Source organism: Lemur catta, chromosome X, assembly GCF_020740605.2.
Source record: "Lemur catta isolate mLemCat1 chromosome X, mLemCat1.pri, whole genome shotgun sequence".
Lineage (NCBI taxonomy): Eukaryota > Metazoa > Chordata > Mammalia > Primates > Lemuridae > Lemur > Lemur catta.
Genome location: NC_059155.1, coordinates 13,211,707 through 13,232,022, shown reverse-complemented (window position 1 = coordinate 13,232,022; position 20,316 = coordinate 13,211,707). Strand labels below are relative to the sequence as shown.

At 38.1% G+C, this 20,316-nt stretch overlaps 1 protein-coding gene and 1 pseudogene across 2 annotated transcripts in view; one reads left to right on the top strand and one right to left on the bottom strand.

The window, feature by feature from the left end:
* Nucleotides 1-10,168: 10,168 nt before the first annotated feature.
* On the bottom strand, nt 10,169-11,070 carry LOC123628157 (annotated as a pseudogene).
* Nucleotides 10,354-20,316, top strand: part of ACSL4 (acyl-CoA synthetase long chain family member 4) — a 96,444-nt gene continuing 86,481 nt past the window's right edge. Inside the window, exon 1 of one of the 2 annotated variants that reach the window (XM_045538616.1) lies at nt 10,354-10,613. The gene's annotated coding sequence lies outside the window, so the exon portion shown is untranslated. The remainder of the gene's footprint in view (nt 10,614-20,316) is intronic. The other variant, XM_045538617.1, reaches the window with a different exon arrangement.

Genomic DNA, 20,316 nt, shown 5'->3' with positions numbered 1-20,316 from the left:
AAGGGCTATGGGAGTTGTGAGCCAGGAATGGTGGTTGCAAATATCTATATATATATATTTGCATATATATATATATGTATACACACATATATATATACACACACACACACACATATATATGTGTATATATATATATATATATATATATACACACACACACATACATATATATCTCATAACACCTCAGCTGGGGAGGGCACTTCTGGCATCCAGTGGGTAGAAACCAGGGACGCTGTTCAATATCCTATAATGCACAGGACAGATCCCCATGACAAAGAATTATCTGACCCAAAATGTTAAAGTGCCAAGGTTGAGAAACCCTGCTCTGGAACCTCTGATGTTCTACTCTGTAAGGAGATGCCGCATATGGAAATGCAACTCTAAGTTTATAACTAAAGTCAATGAATAAAAGTTGTGTTTTCAAAAAACTTTGTTGGAATATGTAAAATGAATAATTCTTTTGGTGTTCTGTAGACATACAGTAGGAGGTTTAGTCTCTCTAAAATGAGCTAGAAAGTTGAGGCAGCTACCCAGACTATTCACATCCGGTGGTATTCTCCACCCACCAACCTGTTATTGAAGAAAAATTTTGGCTCAGTGTGTACAGACTGGCAGTCTTCATTGGAAGAATTTACTGAATATTTACTTAGCATCAATGTATATGTTCTACAGTCAGGGGAATCTCTGGAATGAGCCTGAAGGTGGGAAAGGTGAAATTAAAAAGAAAATGCCATTTCTTTCAAAGTCTACCTCTTCTGCATGACACCTTTTCACTTCCTTGCCTTGTACTAGAACAGTGGTACTCAACCAAGGTCAACTTTACCTCCAGAAGACATTTGGCAACATTTTGGACATGTGTTTGATGGTCAAAGCCTAGGAAGAGGGGTGCTACTAGCAACCAGCATGTAGAGATCAGGCATGCTGTTAAACATGCTGCAGTGCACAGGCCAGCTCTCCCCCTCTGCCCCAAATTATCCAGCCCCAAATGTCAATAGGTCTGAGATTGAAAAACCCTGGGCTAGAGGAAAGGAAAACAATTTTTCAGGTTGATCAAATTAATGTCTCACAATCAGAGGGATATATGTCTTGGTATATTTCTTTCTAAATATTGTGTGTGTGTGTGTGTGTGTGTGTGTGTGTGTGTGTATGTGTGTTTCACCAATCCTTTTTAGCTACTGCTTTGGCCAGATCACTCTTGATGTTGAAAGATATTTTAGAGCATAGGTGCACTTGAATAATATCAGACTTCTTACCCCAGGCTATAATATCCTGAAAACCTGGCCCCTCTCCACCTCTCTGATTTTTTACATGAGCCTCTACCCTGGGTTCTCTATGATCCATCCAGCTGTGCAAGGCCCAAGACCAAACTGGCTTTATGACCTTTGCATTTGATGATCCTTCTGCCTGGACCCCACTTCTCCATGACATGGGCCTGGCTGGGTCCCTTTCATCATTTACATCTCAGCTCAAATGTCACCTTCTCAGCAACCCTTTCCAAATCACCCTATCTAAAGTATACCTCTACACAAAATATGCTTTTGATCTCATAGTCACATTCTATGTTGTCCACGATACTTACCACTTTCTGAAGTTATCTCATTTGTTTGCCTTCTACATCAACACATAAGCTCCCTAACAACAGTGACCATGTTTCTTTAGTCCGACACTATACCTATGTGCCCCACTCCCAGTCTGGCACAGAGTCAGAGTTAAATAATATTTGTTGAATGACTGAATGGATGCATGAGTTTGGAGTAAAGATCTTAAATTTCTGGAAATTCTGAATTTGTAGAACACATTTTTGTTTCTTTAGTCCCTTAAAAATGGGAATTTGAGAGTAAAATTTCAAAACATGAAATATTTTTATTTATTTTTAAATTATATTTCAGAATAATACGGGGATGCAAACGTTTTGGTTACATAAATTGCTTTTGTACCATTTGAGACAAAGTTATAATTGTGCCCATCACCCAGATAGTATGTGTTGTACCCGTTAGGTGTGAATTTACCCATCCTCTCCTCTCCCTTCCCACCTGCTTGATTTCCGATGAGTGTCATTTCCAAATGTGCATGTAAGTGTTGATCAATTAGTTCCAATTTAATGGTGAGTACATGTGGTGTTTGTGTTTCCATTCTTGTGATACTTAGAAGAACGGTCTCCAGTTCCATCTAGGTTAATACAAGAGGTATTAGTTTACCATTTTTTTAATGGCTGAGTAGCACTCCTCAGAATACATATACCACATTTTATTAATCCACTCATGTATTGATGGGCACTTGGGTTGTTACCACATCTTTGCAATTGTGAATTGTACTGCTATAAACATTCGAATGCTCATGTCTTTTTTTCCTTTGGGTAAATACCTAGTAGTGTGATTGCTGGATCAAATGGTAGTTCTACTTTTAGTTCTTTGAGATATCTCCATACTACTTTCCATAGAGGTTGTACTAGTTTGCAGTCCCACCAACAGTGTATGAGTGTTCCTGTCTCTCCGCATCCATGCCAGTATTTTTTGTTTTGGGACTTTTTGATAAAACCCATTCTAACTGGAGTTAGGTGATATCTCGTGGTTTTGATTTGCATTTCCCTGATGATTAGAGATGTTGAGCATTTTTTCACGTTTGTTGTACTTTGGTCTATTTTCTCTTAAAAAGTTTCTGTTCATGTCCTTTGGCCACTTTTTAATGGGGTTTCTGTTGATTGTCTCCTTGGCTGTGCAGAAGCTTTTTAATTTGATCAGGTCCCATTTATTTATTTTTGTTGTTGCTGTGATTGCTTTGGGGTCTTCTTCATAAATTCTTTGCCTAGGCCAATGTCTATAAGAGTTTTTCCAACATTTTCTTCTAGAATTCTTATAGTTTCATGCCTTAGGTTTAAGTCTGTTATCCACCGTGAGTTGATTTTTGTGAGAGGTGAGAGGTGTGGATCCTGTTTCAGTCTTCTACATGTGGCTATCCAATTTTCCCAGCACCATTTACTGAATAGAGATTCTTTCCCCCAGTATATGTTTTTATTTGCTTTGTCAAAGATCAGATGGCAATATGAGGATGGTTTTATATTTGGGTTCTCTGTTCTGATCCATTGCTCTATGTCTCTGTTCTTGTTCCAGTACCATGCTGTTTTGTTTACTCTAGCCTTGTAGCATAGCTGGAATTCTGGTAAATTGATGCCTCCCAGTTTGTTCTTTTTGCATAAGGTTGCTTTGGCTATATGGGAGAAATGTGAAATATTTTTAAATAATCATTTATGGTTTTAATGCTACATCATTTAGGAACACACTATATAGTATACAAATGTTGTTAGATCATAAAATGATTATTTGTGTTATACCACATGTAAATGAATAATTTATTCAAGTAATTATGAATTTAGTGTTTATTTTAAAAAAATAATTAAAATTTTATTCCTAGTTTTTGCCTATTTAAGAGAAACAGAAAAACCCTCGAGGAAAGATAAAAACATTGATGCTGTAGTAAAACAAATGAAGCTGTTAGGTTTTAGGACTTAGGGGCTCAAGCCGATATAGAAGACATTTATCCTTAGAAAATAAGCCAAGATAGATGAGCAAGAAAAACACCTCATAACTCATCAAACACAAAGTTCATCCTAAAGGCACTTGGTCTACTCAGTTTTGTTTTCTGAGATTAATGTTATTATTTGTAGTATCTTTTCTGATGCTTCATTACATTAATTTTTGGAAAAATTGAAAGTTTACAATCTTCTGCTTCATTCTTTCAATGCAGATTATTTTTTGTAATGATTTATTGAAGTGAAATTCAAATAAGTAAAATTATTCATTTATAAGCAATTTAGTGATATTTAGTACAGTCACAATGTTGTGCAACCATCACCTCTATCTAGTTTTAAAACATTTCCATCTCTCCACTGTAAAACTCCTTACCCATTAAGTAATATCTTCCTTCTCCTTATCTCCTGGCATCTACCATTGTGCATTCTGTCTGTATGAATTTATTTTAGAGATTTCATATAAATGGAATAATACAGTAAGTGATCTTTTGTGTCTGGCTTCTTTCACTTGGCATACTATTTTCAAGGTTCATCCATGTTGTAGCATGTATCAATACTTCAGTCCTTTTTATGGATGAAAAATATTCCATTGTATGGATATACTAAATTTGTCTGGTTATCTGCTAATGGACTCTTTCCACCTTTTGGCTCTTGTAAATAGTGCTGCTATGGAACATGTGTGCACATGTATTTATCTGAGTACCTGTTTTTAATTGTTTTGGGCATATACTTAGGAGTGGAATTGTTGGGTTATATGGTAACACTATGTTTAACTTTTTGAGGAACTGCTGAACGATTTTCCATAGCAGCTGCACCATTTTGCATTCCTGCCAGTAATGTAGGAGGATTCCAATTTCTCCATATCCTTGCCAACACTTGTTATTTTCCTGTGGGTTATTATTATTATAGCCATTGTAGTGGGTGTGAAGTGGTACCTCATTGTGGATTTGATTTGCATTTTCCTAATGACTAGTGATGCTTAGCATCTTTTCACATGTTTTTTTGGTCATTTTCCATGTAGATTATTTCTTACTTTGAGAGTATTTCTGAACATTCACAGTTTCTTTTATATGGTGCAGAAGATGGAAATATCAGGAGCAAACAAGAATGAGAATGCTAGGGTTACAAAATTATATTTGGCAGATGCCCTAAATGTCTTCCTGGCCCCAGCCCCTGAGAGTGTCACATTTTCCACAACACTGGGAAGTTCCTTTCTGATAACAAGTCTACAGTCCTAGAATATTTGCTGATATAGTTAAATGAAATAGCAAGAATGTCATAAAAGTGGCAGACAAATTAAAAAACAGTGGTAGATGGGGCAAGCTGACTATCAGTTCCATGAACTCATTGGGTACAGAGGAGCTTGCAACCCGGAGTAGACCTCTGTAGAAAGGTAGACTGATCACATGCAGATAATGGACAAATGTGTTGGAGAAGTGTGAGTTTTTCTTAAATTATGTAAAAAAGAAGAAACTATCTTTCCCTTTAAAAATTCCACTTGCTTCCTCAGGCATGTTCCACAAAAATTGAACAGATCATAGTTTCCTGTTCTCCTTAGATATTCCTGATGGTTTTGTATCCAAGCACGTCAAGGCACTTTAATAAACGTGGCTATGATAATTTTGTTTATGGTTAGATTATAAAAGCTCTAGGAAATTGGTATGAGGTAGGCAACGTGGCAAAGTGGAATGAGCGTTGAACAGAGAGTCAGGAGATCTGTGTTTCTGTCCCCAGTTTGGAAGTAACTAGTTTTGTAACCTTGGATAAATTACTTAACCTCTTGTAACCCCAGTTCCCTCATTTGTAAATAAATAATTGACTGGACTCTAGATGATCTTTAAAGTCCTTTAGAGCCCTAAAATTCTATTTGAGAAGTTCATGTGTTAGGTACTTTAAATTTCATAGGCAAATGCATATTCTTTCTTTGTTTACATGTACAGAAAGTAAAACTTTTGTCTCAGTCAAACTTCTACCAACTAAGAAGAAGGCCCAAGGACATAGCCTTCGAAGTACTGAAGCCATTCTCCCTTTTATGTACTAGCCAAGTGCCTGGGTACACTTGTATCTGAGATGATCTGTCCTCTGCCCAAAGGTTTCTTAATCTACGTTTTACAATGTGTGTCATAGATGTTTGTTTATCAAACATTATGCAACTGGCTCAGACAGGACATAACACTACTTCCTACTCAGTGGCTAAAACATTTCTCATCTTCAGAATTTTCCAGTCTTTCATTCTGTAACTTCTGTGATCTCAAATAAGGACATCTTGACTGTTACTTAATTTGATGATGCATTTTACTTTCTACAGGAAGGTACTGGGTTTTGAAACTTCCCTTTTTTTTATACTTGTAGGAAAACTCATAATAAAGATCTTCTATCACATGTAAATGAATAATTTATTAAAGTAATTATGAATTTAGTGTTTATTTTTCAAAAATAATTAAAATTTTATTCGTAGACAGCTCTGGGTCATCTGACAGGAGAGTACATCTGGCAACTTCAGTCTCTTATGAAGAGTCAGGAGCATAAGATCTACTTGGGAAGGGTTATGTTACATTTAGGTACAGCACAACATGAGCTTTTTCATAATCTTGGGATTAAAATAAAAAGCCAGTGCCAAGGGAAAAGCTGGTCATCTCAGATAAGTGTAGCTGAAATGGTCTTTTTTTGTTGTTGTTGTTTTGTTTTTTTTTTTTTTGAGACAGAGTCTCGCTTTGTTGCTTGGGCTAGGGCGAGTGCCATGGCATCAGCCTAGCTCACAGCAACCTCAAACTCCTGGGCTCAAGCGATCCTCCTGCTTCAGCCTCCTGAGTAGCTGGGACTACAGGTCTGCACCACCACGCCCAGCTAATTTTTGTATTTTTTATAGAGACAGGGTCTTGCTCTTGCTCAGGCTGGTCTTGAAGTCTAACTCCTCTCCACACTTGCCATAAATCAGGCATTTTATGAGCATGATTTCATTTAATCTTCCCTCAGAAGAACCTTATGAGTGAGGTACAATTATTATCCCCAATTACAGATAAAGAGACTGAGGCTCAGAAAGAGGTTATGTAAGATGGTCTAGGGTGATTGGCCTAAGTCCAAAGTCCATATGGCTTCCATCCTGCTACCCTGCCTTTAAGTGGCCTCCCCAGTTGTAATAGTCGATTCTGAGTAAGGGGCATTTTAAAATTTTATTATTTTACTGGTCTTTTAAGAATAGAACATATTGGAATCTTTTTGTATGTAAAAGGGAAAGGGTAACAAAGAGAGATTTAAGGAGAGTTATGATGTTGACAACCTATCCTTTTTCCTAACATTACTGGCCAGAATCACTACAGAGAATGGGCAAAAATATACCATAGGTAACTTTCTTACACACTTGATGACAATCAGAGTATTTTACTTGCTCCTGGCCTTATGGACAATAGGAATAGTTTGGTCTTTTTTTTCCTTTTTGGGACTATTGCTAAGGCAATTTTCAAGGATAACTGATGAGTTTCATGGGAGAAACTGAAATTAAATTTCATTAAAACCCCGTTGGGATTTTGATTTGGACTGCACTGACTTGATAGATTAATTTGGAAAGACCTGACTCTTTACAATGCTGTATTTTCCTATCTGGGTGCAGTAGACGTCTTCCCATTTGTTTTGGTTTTTCAATTAATTAAAAACCTGTATAATGTACCAGAATGAAAAGAAAAGGTTATTTTGAAAAGATGAGTCACTTCCCCAAAACAGTATTTAGATCTAGCTACTGTGCCTTTGACCATTTTTGAAAGGAGTAGCTTAGGTTATTTTTTATGTTCACAGTGAGATCATCTTCTAAGGTTTCTGATTTCACCAGTTGTTTCACACACGCCACTAAAGACAATATTTGGCCTGGTTATTGGGTCTGCAAAAAATAGGGTTTGTTAATGACGAAGCCTAATGCAACTTGTCTATGCAAATATTATTATGGAGTCCTGCTGCTTGTATTGTAGTTGGACCGCAGGAAAAAAGTATTATTCTACAAACCTGTGAAGTTTAACATGCAAAGGCTTGTGACGAAGTCAGTGAAGAACAGTTGTTTTCTGCCCTTCCATAAATAACTAATGCCAAGAGCGGCCTGGCTATCTGTTTCAGCTTCTTGTTACAGAAGAGTAAAAGGCATACAGTCTAAATATCAGTGCCTGCTAACAGAGCCGTCCTGCTAAATTCTATTTTGCTTCTAACGGTTTAATTTTCATGCTTTCAGTGCATTTTATGTTGTATTTTGAGTCTGTCAATTGCACTGTACATTTCCCTAACTCTTCCATTTTCGTATGTTTATTCCATTTCTCATTGGACTGGTAGTTCTGGGTAGCATTCATTCCCGAGGGAGCCTGATGTAGTGGCAAGCACTCTGGTCTAAGAATTATGACAAGTGTGGTAGGAAATCCAGGCTCTGTTACTATAAATAGTTAGTTGTGTGACTGGACAAGTCATTTAACCTGTATCTGTTTATCTGTAAAAGAGGGATAATAATACCCCGTCTTCCTAACTAGTAAACGATGGTGCAAATGTTCTCTCTAAAATGTCAGATAGCTGCTTGGGACATGTTTTGCTCAGGGCAATAGTTCTTGGAAGGTTTCTGATGACAAGAAATTAAACAAGGTTTGTTTTGACCCTGAAAAAGTGAAAAAGGAAAAGCTGGAAATAGTGTGGATACACTTGGTTTCCTTTTTGGAGATGTAGTTCTTCTTTCCTCCTCATCCTGGGTGTGGTTAAATGTTGAGGAAAAGGTGAACTATGGTAGGTAATAAAGATAGCCCTAACTGTGTGTACTAAGGAATAGCTTAAGAGATAAAGATCTTGAAAATTCAAGTGGTTTCTTGGTCTGATAAATATATCTATATCATGCACACATGTACATGTGTATATGTGTACATAGATACATACATACAAACAAAAACTGGTAGTTTCAGGCTCTAGTGAGTTCTTTCCTTTATATACTACAGAGTTGGAGGAACTTCAGTAAGCTGAGGACTCAGTGTTCAGAAGAAATTACTTAATTGAAAATGTCTGAGCCAAGAGACTGATAATAAAATAAAGGAGACTGGCAAAAGTACCCTTTAATTACAAGTTCTTTTTCATCTTGGTCCAATAGATTGATTTATGTGCTACACTGGGTCTGTATTGTGTCTGTATTTTAATTCCACAACTAGACACTAAGTAGGTTGAGGGCAGGGATGATCATTTCTTCAACTTTTTTTGTGTTAACCCTACTTTAGATGACAGTGCTCAGTATACCATAGGTATGCAGTGAATTACATAGCTGACAAATGATTGCTTATTTATGGTATTACAACAATATTTGGTAAAAGGAAGATGACAATTTAATTCCTTGAAGTCCTGAGCTTTCTAGGTCAATCTTGAAAAAGGAAGCTACATGACTGCCTTAGCAATATTTATAGGTATGTTATAATATATGTAAGTGGGTGGGTATGTTGGAAATTGTACAATAGTATGGTTTTAGAGTAGTAACACACAAAAAGCTGTAGCTTTGTGATCTCAGCCAGCCACCTATAGTGTCATCTGGGATGCTTAATAAAAATTCAAATTTCTCAGGTCCACCCAGATCTTATTTTTTATTTTTATTTTTTGAGACAGAGGGATCTGTTGCCCAGGCTAGAATGGCATGGCATCAGCCTAGCTCACAGCAACCTCAAAGTCCTGGGCTCAAGGGATCCTCCTGCCTCAGCCTCCCGAGTAGCTGGGACTACAGGCACACACCACCGCGCCTGGCTAATTTTCTATTTTTAGTAGAGACGGGTCTCTCTTGCTCAGGCTGGCCCAACCAGATCTGAATCAAAATATCTGGAGGTTGTAGCTCCAGGTACCTACATTTAAACAAGCACCCCAGATAAGTCTGATACACACTGAAGTTTTAAGAACTACTGTAGCCTGTAATCTGAGGTGGTGAGGTATGTATGTGTGTATATACACACATACACAGACAACTGGTAATTCTATGGGAAAATGGAAAATAGCAAGTGAAGTGAAATGTCCATTACTGGCAGGAAGAGGAAGCTAGTCCACCATTATGCATCAGGGAACTGGAAGATTACTTGAGATTTATTTCTTCTGGTGATATATTCTTGGCAGTTTGTCGTGGCTCATTTGCAATTATGGCCTGAACCTTTTGAAGTTCTGAGACAGTTCACTGGAATTTTATTTTTAACAGCGATTTCTGGAATCTCTTGGGAACAGTATTTGTAGGTCGGGCTTATAAGCAACGATGAGGGCAAGATGTTAAAGTGCTGCGGTGACTTTTATCAGCTGGGGGCTCTTTTGCCTTTACACTGTGGTGGAAATGGAAGTCATAGCGTGAAAAGCCTGCATTCTTGTGATATTTTATGAGTGGGAGGGAACGGGTATCTTAACGCAGCGAGAAGGAAGATAAACGGATGAGAGGCATAAGCTCGGGCTTACAGGAGCCGGATGCCTTTAGTCGAAGAGTGTTAAGATATCTCTCTCTCTGTAAAGGAAGAGCAGATAAGTCCAGAGATGAGTATCTTTAAAGGGCAGCTGGAAGATGACCCCAGGGAAAGTTTCATCCTCAGGTGGAGTCCTTGGGAGCGACTGCAGGTGCGGGCGTGATCCCGTTCAGCACCTCTCTGCAATTAGGCACAAGGACCTTCAGAAACACATTCTCCGGCAAGCCCTGCAGCCGCAGATCGCCAGCGGGAGCAACAACCTGCCGTTAGCCGCCTCGGCGTCCCCGCAGCACCCCCTCCCTAGCGCCTGGAAGGCCGCTCGGCCCCGCCTTTTAGGCTGACGTCCCCGGCGAGCGGGGGCGGGCGCGTGGGTGGGCTGAGCAGTCCGCCGCCCGCGATTCGGCTGGCTCAGCCACACCACCGCGCGCCCCCGCTCCGCCCGCCCCTCCGGGTGCGTCTTTTCCGGGCTCGCGCCGCGCCCGCCTCCGCCGGCCATCCGGGTGCGCGCGCGCCGCTGCGGCTTTTTCTCCGGCCTCGGCGGCGCGCCCCTCCTCGCCCCCGCGCTAGCGGGCACGCGGCTCCTTTCTGCGAGCTTCCCGAGTGTCAGGCGCCGGCCGGCTGCGAAGACGCGAGGGGCAGCGCCTCCGGTGAGTAACCCCGGCCCGGTAGGCTGAGGCCCCGGCACCCCATTCCCTGTCACTATCAGGGCCCCATCTCCAGCGGGGCCGGCGAACCTCACCTGAGCCCTGAGGACACTGGGTGGGCGTTCCGGTTCCCGGAATCAGCTCGCTTTCTTCTTCAGCCTCGGCAGTCCATCCGCCTGCCTTCCCTGGCATCGAGGACATCCCCGAGGTCACTGTATCTGTTCCTTTCCTGGAGTCTGGGGTCCTGGGGACCCCGGGCTGCTTCTTCCTGCCGCTCACCGTACCCCGGGGGCCAGAAGTCATCTTCCTGATCGGGGTGCTGGGCTTTGCCGCGACCCTTTCGAGAGGAGCCCATCAAGTGCTTGCTAGACCTCCAAACGACCTTTAGGGCGCCCCTAGACCTCAACTCCATTTTGTCCCCTCCCAGTTGTTCTATCACAGAGGGCCGGGGAATCTCTGGCCCTAGAAGCATCCACCTTCTCGAATTGGAGGAATGCCCTTGCTTCCGACATCTTCCTACCTTCTGTACCTTTGGGTATGTTAGAAAACAGCTGGATTCTGGCGAAGCATGCTCTCCGTAACCCCCGGTCTTTTTATCTACATCCCTGCCTTCGGTGGGTGCTGTATATTTAGTATTAGCTTTATTCACTTCCTCTTCTTCGGATTCGAGTGCCCGAAAGAACTGTGGCTGATATCTATAGACATAGAAAAATCTAGGAGAATATGATTCATTGCCTAACCCCATGAAGGGGTTACATATTTTAAATAAGACGTCATTTCTCTTCACTCTAGCATCTCCTCCTTCAAAGGCAGTTTTTTCACCCTCTTGAAATTAATTTGCCCTTTTCACCTTAAAAAAAGGTCAATTGTTGCCCTGAGAAACGACAGGGAGATGCAAAATAAGGGTAAATAGCATTGACGTGAATCCCATTGAAAAAGTAAGCGGTTTGCTTTATTGGTTAGTGGTTTAATCAATGCCTCAGTTTTTTCTTTTGCAAAAATAAGGATGTTGGACTAGAACATAACTAAGGTTCCTTCTGGTGTTTTGATTCTAGGACCTCTAAATTCATGCTTAGTAACATGTTGGCTGCATAATGCAGATTTAACCTAATTAAAGCCTTATTTCCCATAGTTGTTGTCTTGGTTTTTCTTTTATTTTGTCTTTAACAAGAGAGTTTTAAATGTTCTTGATACATAAAGCAGCAAGTGGAGATTCAATGACAGTACTGCCGATGAACATATCAATCAAGATTTTAACTGTAAGGCCTTCCTTAAATTGTAAAATAGCTCATCTTTTCCATTGAAGCTGCTAAAGTTTAAGATATGTAAGACTCCTGTTAGAATTAACACTCTCTCTGCCTTTAGTTGCGGGATGAAACATGAAACTGTCAGGATACTTGTACCTTAGAATAAAGTACCTTATTGTCTTGTTATAAGAAGTAATTTGACACCTAAAAATCCATGGAAAGTGTAATGCAACAATTAAAAGCTTGAGTAAATTTAGTTTTGTGGGCTTTTTTTTAAAAAAACAAGCAATTCAGATTCAGATTTTTTTCTTTTTTTATTTTTTTCTTCCCTCCCTCCCTCGGAGATTAAGATTTTTGTTTTAAGTATTTTGGGTAGTAGTGAATGGATGGAGAAATAAGAGTCTTACCCAATTCAGTGAGAAGAGAAATGCATTGGGACTCTTGAAAGGCTCAGGTTCCATTCCTAGCTCTACGTAGATGTATGGTCTTGAATAAGTCACTTTACCTATCTTAGTTTTGCATCTGTAAAGTGTCTTCATGGTTGGCAGAATGATCCATAGGTCCCCCAATTTGAATTCTGTATTTTTACATTGAATATATAAGATGAATGTATGTATATGAAATGCGATTTGCATTAAGGCTGTGTCATTAAATCCTTTTATACAAGTTGTTTAAGACTTTTTTCTCAAATTAAGAACTAAGTATCGGCTGGGCGCGGTGGCTCACGCCTGTAATCCTAGCACTCTGGGAGGCCAGGCGGGAGGATCGCTCAAGGTCAGGAGTTAAAGACCAGCCTGAGCAAGAGCGAGACCCCGTCTCTACTAAAAATAGAAAGAAATGATCTGGCCAACTAAAATATATACATAGAAAAAATTAGCCGGGCGTGCTAGCGCATGCCTATAGTCCCAGCTACCCGGGAGGCTGAGGCAGGAGGATCGCTTAAGCCCAGGAGTTTGAGGTTGCTGTGAGCTAGGCTGATGCCACGGCACTCACTCTAGCCCGGGCAACAGAGCGAGACTCTGTCTCAAAAAAAAAAAAAAAAAGATAAAAAAAAAAAACTAAGTATCTCTAGTACCAATGTACTTAGTTCTTAATTCATCTTGATTAAATGAGTTACTATGTGTAAAAATCTATAAATTAGGGAGCATTTTACAAAACTCAGGTATCGTTAATTTCTGTTTACAAGTGAAATGTGTATTATACCACACTTTTAAAAACACTTATGGCTTTTAAAAATTTGTAAATCAATGTGTAGGTACTGCCTTTTAACTGTATTCAGCTAGGAACTTTAAAAGAATAGGCAGCCATCTCATTCATTTATTCATTAATTCATTCAACTATCTTGTTCCTTCATCTGTCACTTATTTTGTGCCAGGCTCTCAGGATATGATGGTTAAGAAGACAACCCCTACTGTACAGGTTTATAGTCTGGGATGGTGATGGTGGTGGTGGGGGTTGTGAAAAGACAGATGCACATACAGTTTATTTTTATTAAAAACAACGGTCAAATCAGTGACATAAAATCCTGGGGAAGTTAAGGCTCCGTAGGGGAGGAGGAGATGATTGTATTAATTGTAGCCTGTGGCCTCTTTTCAACGTTGCTTTCCACCCTCCTTCCTTGATGTTCAGTTACTGAGCCTTTAGCAAAAATAAAAACTGAATTTTTCCACTGCTGCCATTGGGTGGTCTTATACATCTTACCCCCCCTTTTTAAAATTTTGAGGTAATTGTATATTCTCATACAGTTGTAGAGTTGTATCTAATTTCCTCCAATGGTAACATTGTGCATAACTATAATATAACATCACAAACAGGAAATTGAAATAAATACAATTCATCTACTTTATTCAGATTTCACCAGTTTCACATGCACTCATTTGCATGTGTGCATTTAGTTCTATGTAATGTTATCACATGTTGATTCATGTGATCACCACTATAGTCAAGGTACAGAATAGCTGCATCACCGCAAGGGTCACTCATGTTGTCCTTTTATAGCTACAGCCAGCTCCCTCTGTCCCTGACCCCTGGCAACTACTGATCTGTTTTCCATGTGTCATTTCAAAAGATGCATTTTATAAATGGAATCAGACAGTATGTAGCCTTTTGAGATTGGCTTTATTTCACTCAGCATAATTCCCTGGCAATTCATGCAGGGAGTGTATCCTTTATCAGCAGTTTGTTCCTTTTCATTGCTGAGTTGTATTCCATGGTGTGTATGTACTACAGTTTGTTTAACCATTCACCTGTTGAAGGACATCTGGTGTTCCCAGGGATTTTTGTTTGTTTTACTTTGCTCTTTGGCCCATTATGAATAAAGCTCCTATGAACAATTATGTACAGGTTTTTGTGTGAACATAAATTTTCATTTATCTGGGATAAATGCCCAAGAGCATATTTGCTGGCTTGCATAGTAGTTGCATGTTCACTTTTCTGAGAAACTGCCAAACTGTTTTCCAGAGTGGCTGTACCATTTTACATTTCCACCAGCAATGTATGAATGCTCCTCATCCTTGCTAGCATTTGGTGTTGTCACTATTTTTTATTTTAGCCATTCTGATAGATGTGTAGTGGTAGTTCCTTGTAGTTTTAATTTGCATTTTCTGATGGCTAATGATGAACATCCTTCCATGTTCTTATTTGCCATACCTGTATCTCCTTCAGTGAAATGGCTTGTTCATGCCTTTTGTCCATTTTCTAGTCGGATTTTTTTAACTGTTGAGTTTTGAGAATTCTCTATATATTCTAATAGTAATTCTTTGTCACATAGTGGTTTGAAAATATATCCTCCCAGTTTGTAGCTTGTCTTTTCAATTCAACCTCTTCACAGGGAGTTTTGCAGAGCAAAAGGCTTTAATTTGGATGAGGTCCAGGTTGTTAATTTTTCCTTTTATGGACTGTGTTTTAGTGTCAAGGGTCTTATGTACTTTTGTTTTTTAGGCTTATTCCTTTCTGTTCTGTATAACATCCATTATTTCTGTAAGCAACATGAGCATTTTCTCTTTCAGCAATCCTGAATCTCAGTATATTCTGTGAACCAAGTGGCCTTGATGGCTTCGAGTGTGAAAATATACTCACACATGCTCTCAGTATCTTAAAATGGCTGCCATCCTTTGTACCTTAAAAATATAACATCTACCTCACCAGGCTGTCAAATGCAATGTTAAAATTTGTATTTTAAAATTAAACGGCCACGCGATGTGCCAAGGAGGTTTTTGGTTTCACTTTCTAAATTAAAAATATTTTGGCAAAACTGTATCATTTTTCATCAAGGATTTTGGTAAGTAATCGAAAGAATAAATCTGTGTTCTTGTTTCTATGCCCTTTGAAAGTCTACTTCTGCATTTTGAGCAGTGAAGTTATGATTCATGACCATGTATTTAGCAGGCTTTTTCTACTCACTGTCAATTATTGGAATAATACATAAAAGATTGTTGAATTTGTCTAGACTGCATGTTTTCTTTTTATAGTAGCTATTTAGCATTAATTTTAATTGTGTTTTAAAACAAATATTAGCTTTAAGGTGATGCTTACAATTTTATATTTTGAAAAATGTGTGTGCTCATATGAGATGAACTTATAGGAAAAGGTTCCTGATTAATTCTGAGAATATCTATTTCTGTAAGTGGTACTGAAATTATTACCTGTCCCTTCAGTGTTACCATATTTGCTGAAGTTAAGTATACAGCAAGGGTAGTAGATTCCTATTTGATAAAGATCAAACATTGGTATAAGGCAGAGTCTGGTAAACATACTGCCTGTGGCCAAATCCTGCCCACCACCTGTTTTTATAAATAAACTTCTGTTGAAACATAGCCCCATCCATTCATTTATGTATTGTCTGTCTGCATTCATAATAGAGTGTCAGAGTTGAAACAGAACTTAAGGCCTGCAAAGCCTATTTACTCTCTGGACCTTTACAGAAAACGTTTGCTGGCCCCAGAGATAAGGCAGCCTTATAAATTAATGACTTTCTATGTTATAAGGGAAATGTAACAAACTTTACCTTGACTTTTTGTACCTTTTGGTTACATTTCCATGGGATATCGTGGTTCAGAAAGAAGACTACATTCATTTTCTTCACTAAGTCTCCAAGGCACTGTAGTCTAGGAGCTGCATTAAGGAATGGATAGAGAGTTGGGAAGATTGATTTTTGTTGTTGTTGTTGTTAAATGTCGATTATTTCAATGTGAATGTAAATTTACAGATGTGGCAACTAGTAAGATTCACAAAGAGGTCTATACAGTCTTCCATGTCCTTTGGAGATCCTATTGTGAGCCAGAGTGGTAATGAGAAAGCCAGGCATGGCAGTGTTTTTGCTCCTGAAACTGCTATGTGCTCTTTAAGTACACAGTAGTATGAGCCTATCAAAATGAACTTCTATTCGTTCATTATTTTGTTTGCACAGCTTCCTTCTTTTATAAGTTAGAAGTTAACACTTTAGTTCTTTTAAATGCCCTAAGTGTGATGTTGAAAATTGAAATTGTGTAAGGACAGTTGGCTATATATGGAAAAAATGGATCCCCACCTCCTATCCTACACAAAAATAATTATGGATATATTTTAAAAATCCAAGTATACATTTAAAACTTCCAGAAAGCATAAGATACTGTAACAAAGTTCAAAAGACAAGTGACAGACTAGGGGGAAACAGCTTCTACATATGCAGTAGAAACTTTAATTGACCTCAACTTTACTGACCACATTAAATGATCTGTATTTCCTTTGTAAAATACACTGTACACTGAACACTTGCTATTAGTTGATTGATATCCAGTATTCCAGTGTACTTGTGTACCTACCAGTAGAGCAGATGTTTTTTTTTATTAAACCTGTATGTGTTGGTTGTACTTTTTTAAAATATGTAATTTGTTTAAAATTTTATAATCAGAAAAAATATGAGTGGGGAAAGTTGGAGTTCCTCTTACTGAAAATTTACAGATGAAATGATATGATGTCTGGTATTTGCTTCACATTATGTGGGGGTTGGGTGGGAAGTGGGGTTGTAGGTAGTATCAGAGAAACACAATTTAGCACATATAATTGTTGAAGCTGGGTGATGGTTACATTAGATTCATTATAATGAAACCAACTGAGTGTTTTGAGAAGAGTTGATGGAAGCAAGTTGCTAAAAGAAAAAATACTGTCCAATTAGGTGTGGGTAAGATAACTATAAAAGATTTATGTAAAATAAATATAAAAACCTAAAAGGATTCTGTACTCACTTTGCTTTGCAAGTGTCTTTAAAATTCTTTGAAGTTTTACACTAAGAATTCAGTTTAAATTTCACTCAGTGAGTGGGCCTGGTGTTATAGAAAAAGGTCTTGGCCTCTTGGCCCTATATAAAAAGTTTGGTGAATGAGTGTACATTTACCAGTGATAAAATGAAGATATAATGAAATGTTTTTCATGTACATATTTCTTATGATTGTTCACCTGAATTGACCTTTTCAATTAAATAACCAACTATTCCAAATCACGTAAGAGTTTCTACTGTATAATATCCATACTCCTACACCCGTTAGAAAAAATTTCAGAGGGTTATAAATTGGCATTTCCCAGAAAAAGAAAGAATAATGATGAATAAAAAAGATGTTCAAATCCACTTTAGTAATTATGGAAATACAAACCATTTTACACCAAATACATTGGCAAATTCTAAATCTTATATCAACTTCTAATAAATCAGCATTCTCTTACACTGTTAATAAGCATGCACATTGTATAACTTTGATAAAGAATACTAAAATTCTCATATTTTCGAATGTGCCCATATTTTGACCCAGCAATTCTATTAGAAAACAATTCTAGGGAAATACCATGTGTATAAGACTATAAGGTTTCACTGTGGTGAAACTACTCATAACAGTGAAAATTTGGCAGCAACCTAAATATCCATCAGTAGGGGAATGATTTATTATTGATTTAAAAATTTTTTTAATGTATATATAGAGATGGGGGTCTCCCTGTGTTGCCCAGGCTGGTTTCAAACTCCTGGCCTCAAGTGATTCTCCTGCCTCAGCCTCCCAAAGTGCTGGGATTCCAGGTGTGAGGCCAGGAAGATTTAAATAGTAATAGACTGTACTATGGTATACCATGGACCTATTAAATTAAAAAAAAAAGCTCTCCAAAGATAGACCTATATAAACTAACATAGGAGTTCAAAAGTAGGTTGTTAAGTAGGGAAGGAGAAGGGGAGGGAGTAACAGAACTGTTGTATACCATGATTGCACTTATCTAGAAACAAACAAACTCTTATCTTTTTGTGGATAATGTAAAGGGCTCTGATTGATACTCATCAAGTGTAGTTATCCCTAGAGGAAAGGGGAGTGGTGTTAGAGGAAGGCAGTATAGGGACGCTTTTACTTCTTACCCTATACAGTTCTATAGTGTATGTGGCAATTTATAATTACTATTTTGATAGTGATCGTGTGGATTAATCATATAAGACATTTGCACAGTAAAGGATACTTATAATAGGATTCTTTCATTATACAACATTGTGCTAGAAATGTAAGGTCTTGTGTTGATTGAGCACTCAGGTTTTTTAATAATTTTCTCCCATTGTTTAAGTACTATTTGTATTTTCTAAATTTTCTATACCAAAAATATAAGCATAAAGACGAATAAATACGCTGTAATCCTCTACCCAGAGAGATCTATTGTCAACTTTTTGGTGTATATGATTGTGCATATGTGTTTGCATGTATCTGTATGGACACTTGCATGCACATATACACATTTGCATGCACATGTGCATACATATGTATCATCTTTCTACAAAAATAGGTTTTTACTGTACATACGTATTTGTAACTTGCTTCCTTAATTTGATATAGTATTGTGAGCCTCTTTCAGGATCAGTAACTTTGAATAAGTGAAAAATACATCTGGTGGGAAATGACCAACATTGTGCCATGTAAAGATGGTGTTTTAGTTAGAATAACTGTTTTCTAGGACAAACTATAATCTTAAAGTCATGGTTACCAAAAGTAAATAACCAAGGAATTTTTAAGTTCTCAATGTTGAACCAGTTCAATTCTGTTTTGACTTTCACTATGAACATAGATGTTCTTGACATTGTAGTTACTAGTGATAATGTATAAGTGCAATATATTAAAATGTCATTAGGAAGCTTTTTTGGGTGGAGTTTGGTTGTAATGAAGATTTTAAAACTGAACGTGAATGGTTATTTTTCTTCAAAGAAAAAACAACTGCTGTGACCAGTTTTTCATAAGGGTGTGCCTGTGTGTAGTTGTATTCTTTTACAACTTACAAAAGTAAAGAAAACTAGGCATCTATAGCAACATGAATCTTTGTCTATGATATCTCAGTCTACAGTATATAAAATTGAATGTTAGTAGAACGGTGTTGGAGGACCAAGTTTAATTTAGGCAAGTAGATATGTATGCTGCTTTCTCAAGTCATCTAGTAGCATTTGTTAAACAAATCCACTGCAGACCCATTATGACTTCCTCCGAGTTTATGCTGTGGGACATAGAGGTGAAAATGTCTTACTTGGCCATGAAGACTTTTGCTACTTTAATCATTTTCCATGAATTCAATAGAGCATTGTACAAAAGAAGATTCTACTTGGTGTTAATGTGAAGGCCCAGGATAGTTACTCATGTTTTTGTTATGGCAATTGAAACAATGTCTCTATTTTCCAAGGCTATGTATTTAGGCCTGTTTGGAATTGATTTTTTACAGCAGGGAGGGTTTTTCTCTCATAGGTACTTTCAAGTTACAAATTTTACAGGGAGTCAGGATAGAGGCTCCCTATTTCTCAATTAATGAGGGAGGCATGTGAGATTAGACTATTAGAAAGGTGTTGAAAATGTTAATGGTGGATTCTAGTGGTTGTTATGAGGTTAGTGCAGTGGGGAGGCATGGTGAAATACCTGTTCTCACTTAGATATTCTGTTTATTACCTTTAATGTATGCTTAAGGTATTTTTAATACTATAAAAAAGTAATGATAGGAGTTTGAAGGACCAGCTCCCTGGGGGTACCTGAGTGATGCTTTATCAAAGAAAACCTGGATAATAGGCAGAGCTGCTAGTGCTGAGATAGTTGTCATTCATTGTGCTCAGTATATATTAGTTGTTCCTGCTTCTCAAAAGAACTGAAAGCTGAAAACTTCTCTCAGATAGAAACAGGAACTTGGTGAATGAGCTTAAAATTCAGTCATGGCTTTGAGAAGACAAAAGAGAACTAGCACTAATATTGCATGGGCTGAATCCAAGTAAAAGACTGCGTGTTTCACATGACCACTGAAGATACTAAGTTGAGAAGTAGCTTAAGAGAATAGTTGAAAAATCATAATTTTACTGATGGGTGGAACTGAGCAGAAGTAGCCATAACAGTTGTTGAATTAATATGTTTCAGACAGAGCAGAAAAAAGAAAAGCAGGCCAGGGATAATGGTATTCCTTCACCTGGAATGACAGAAACTTTCCAC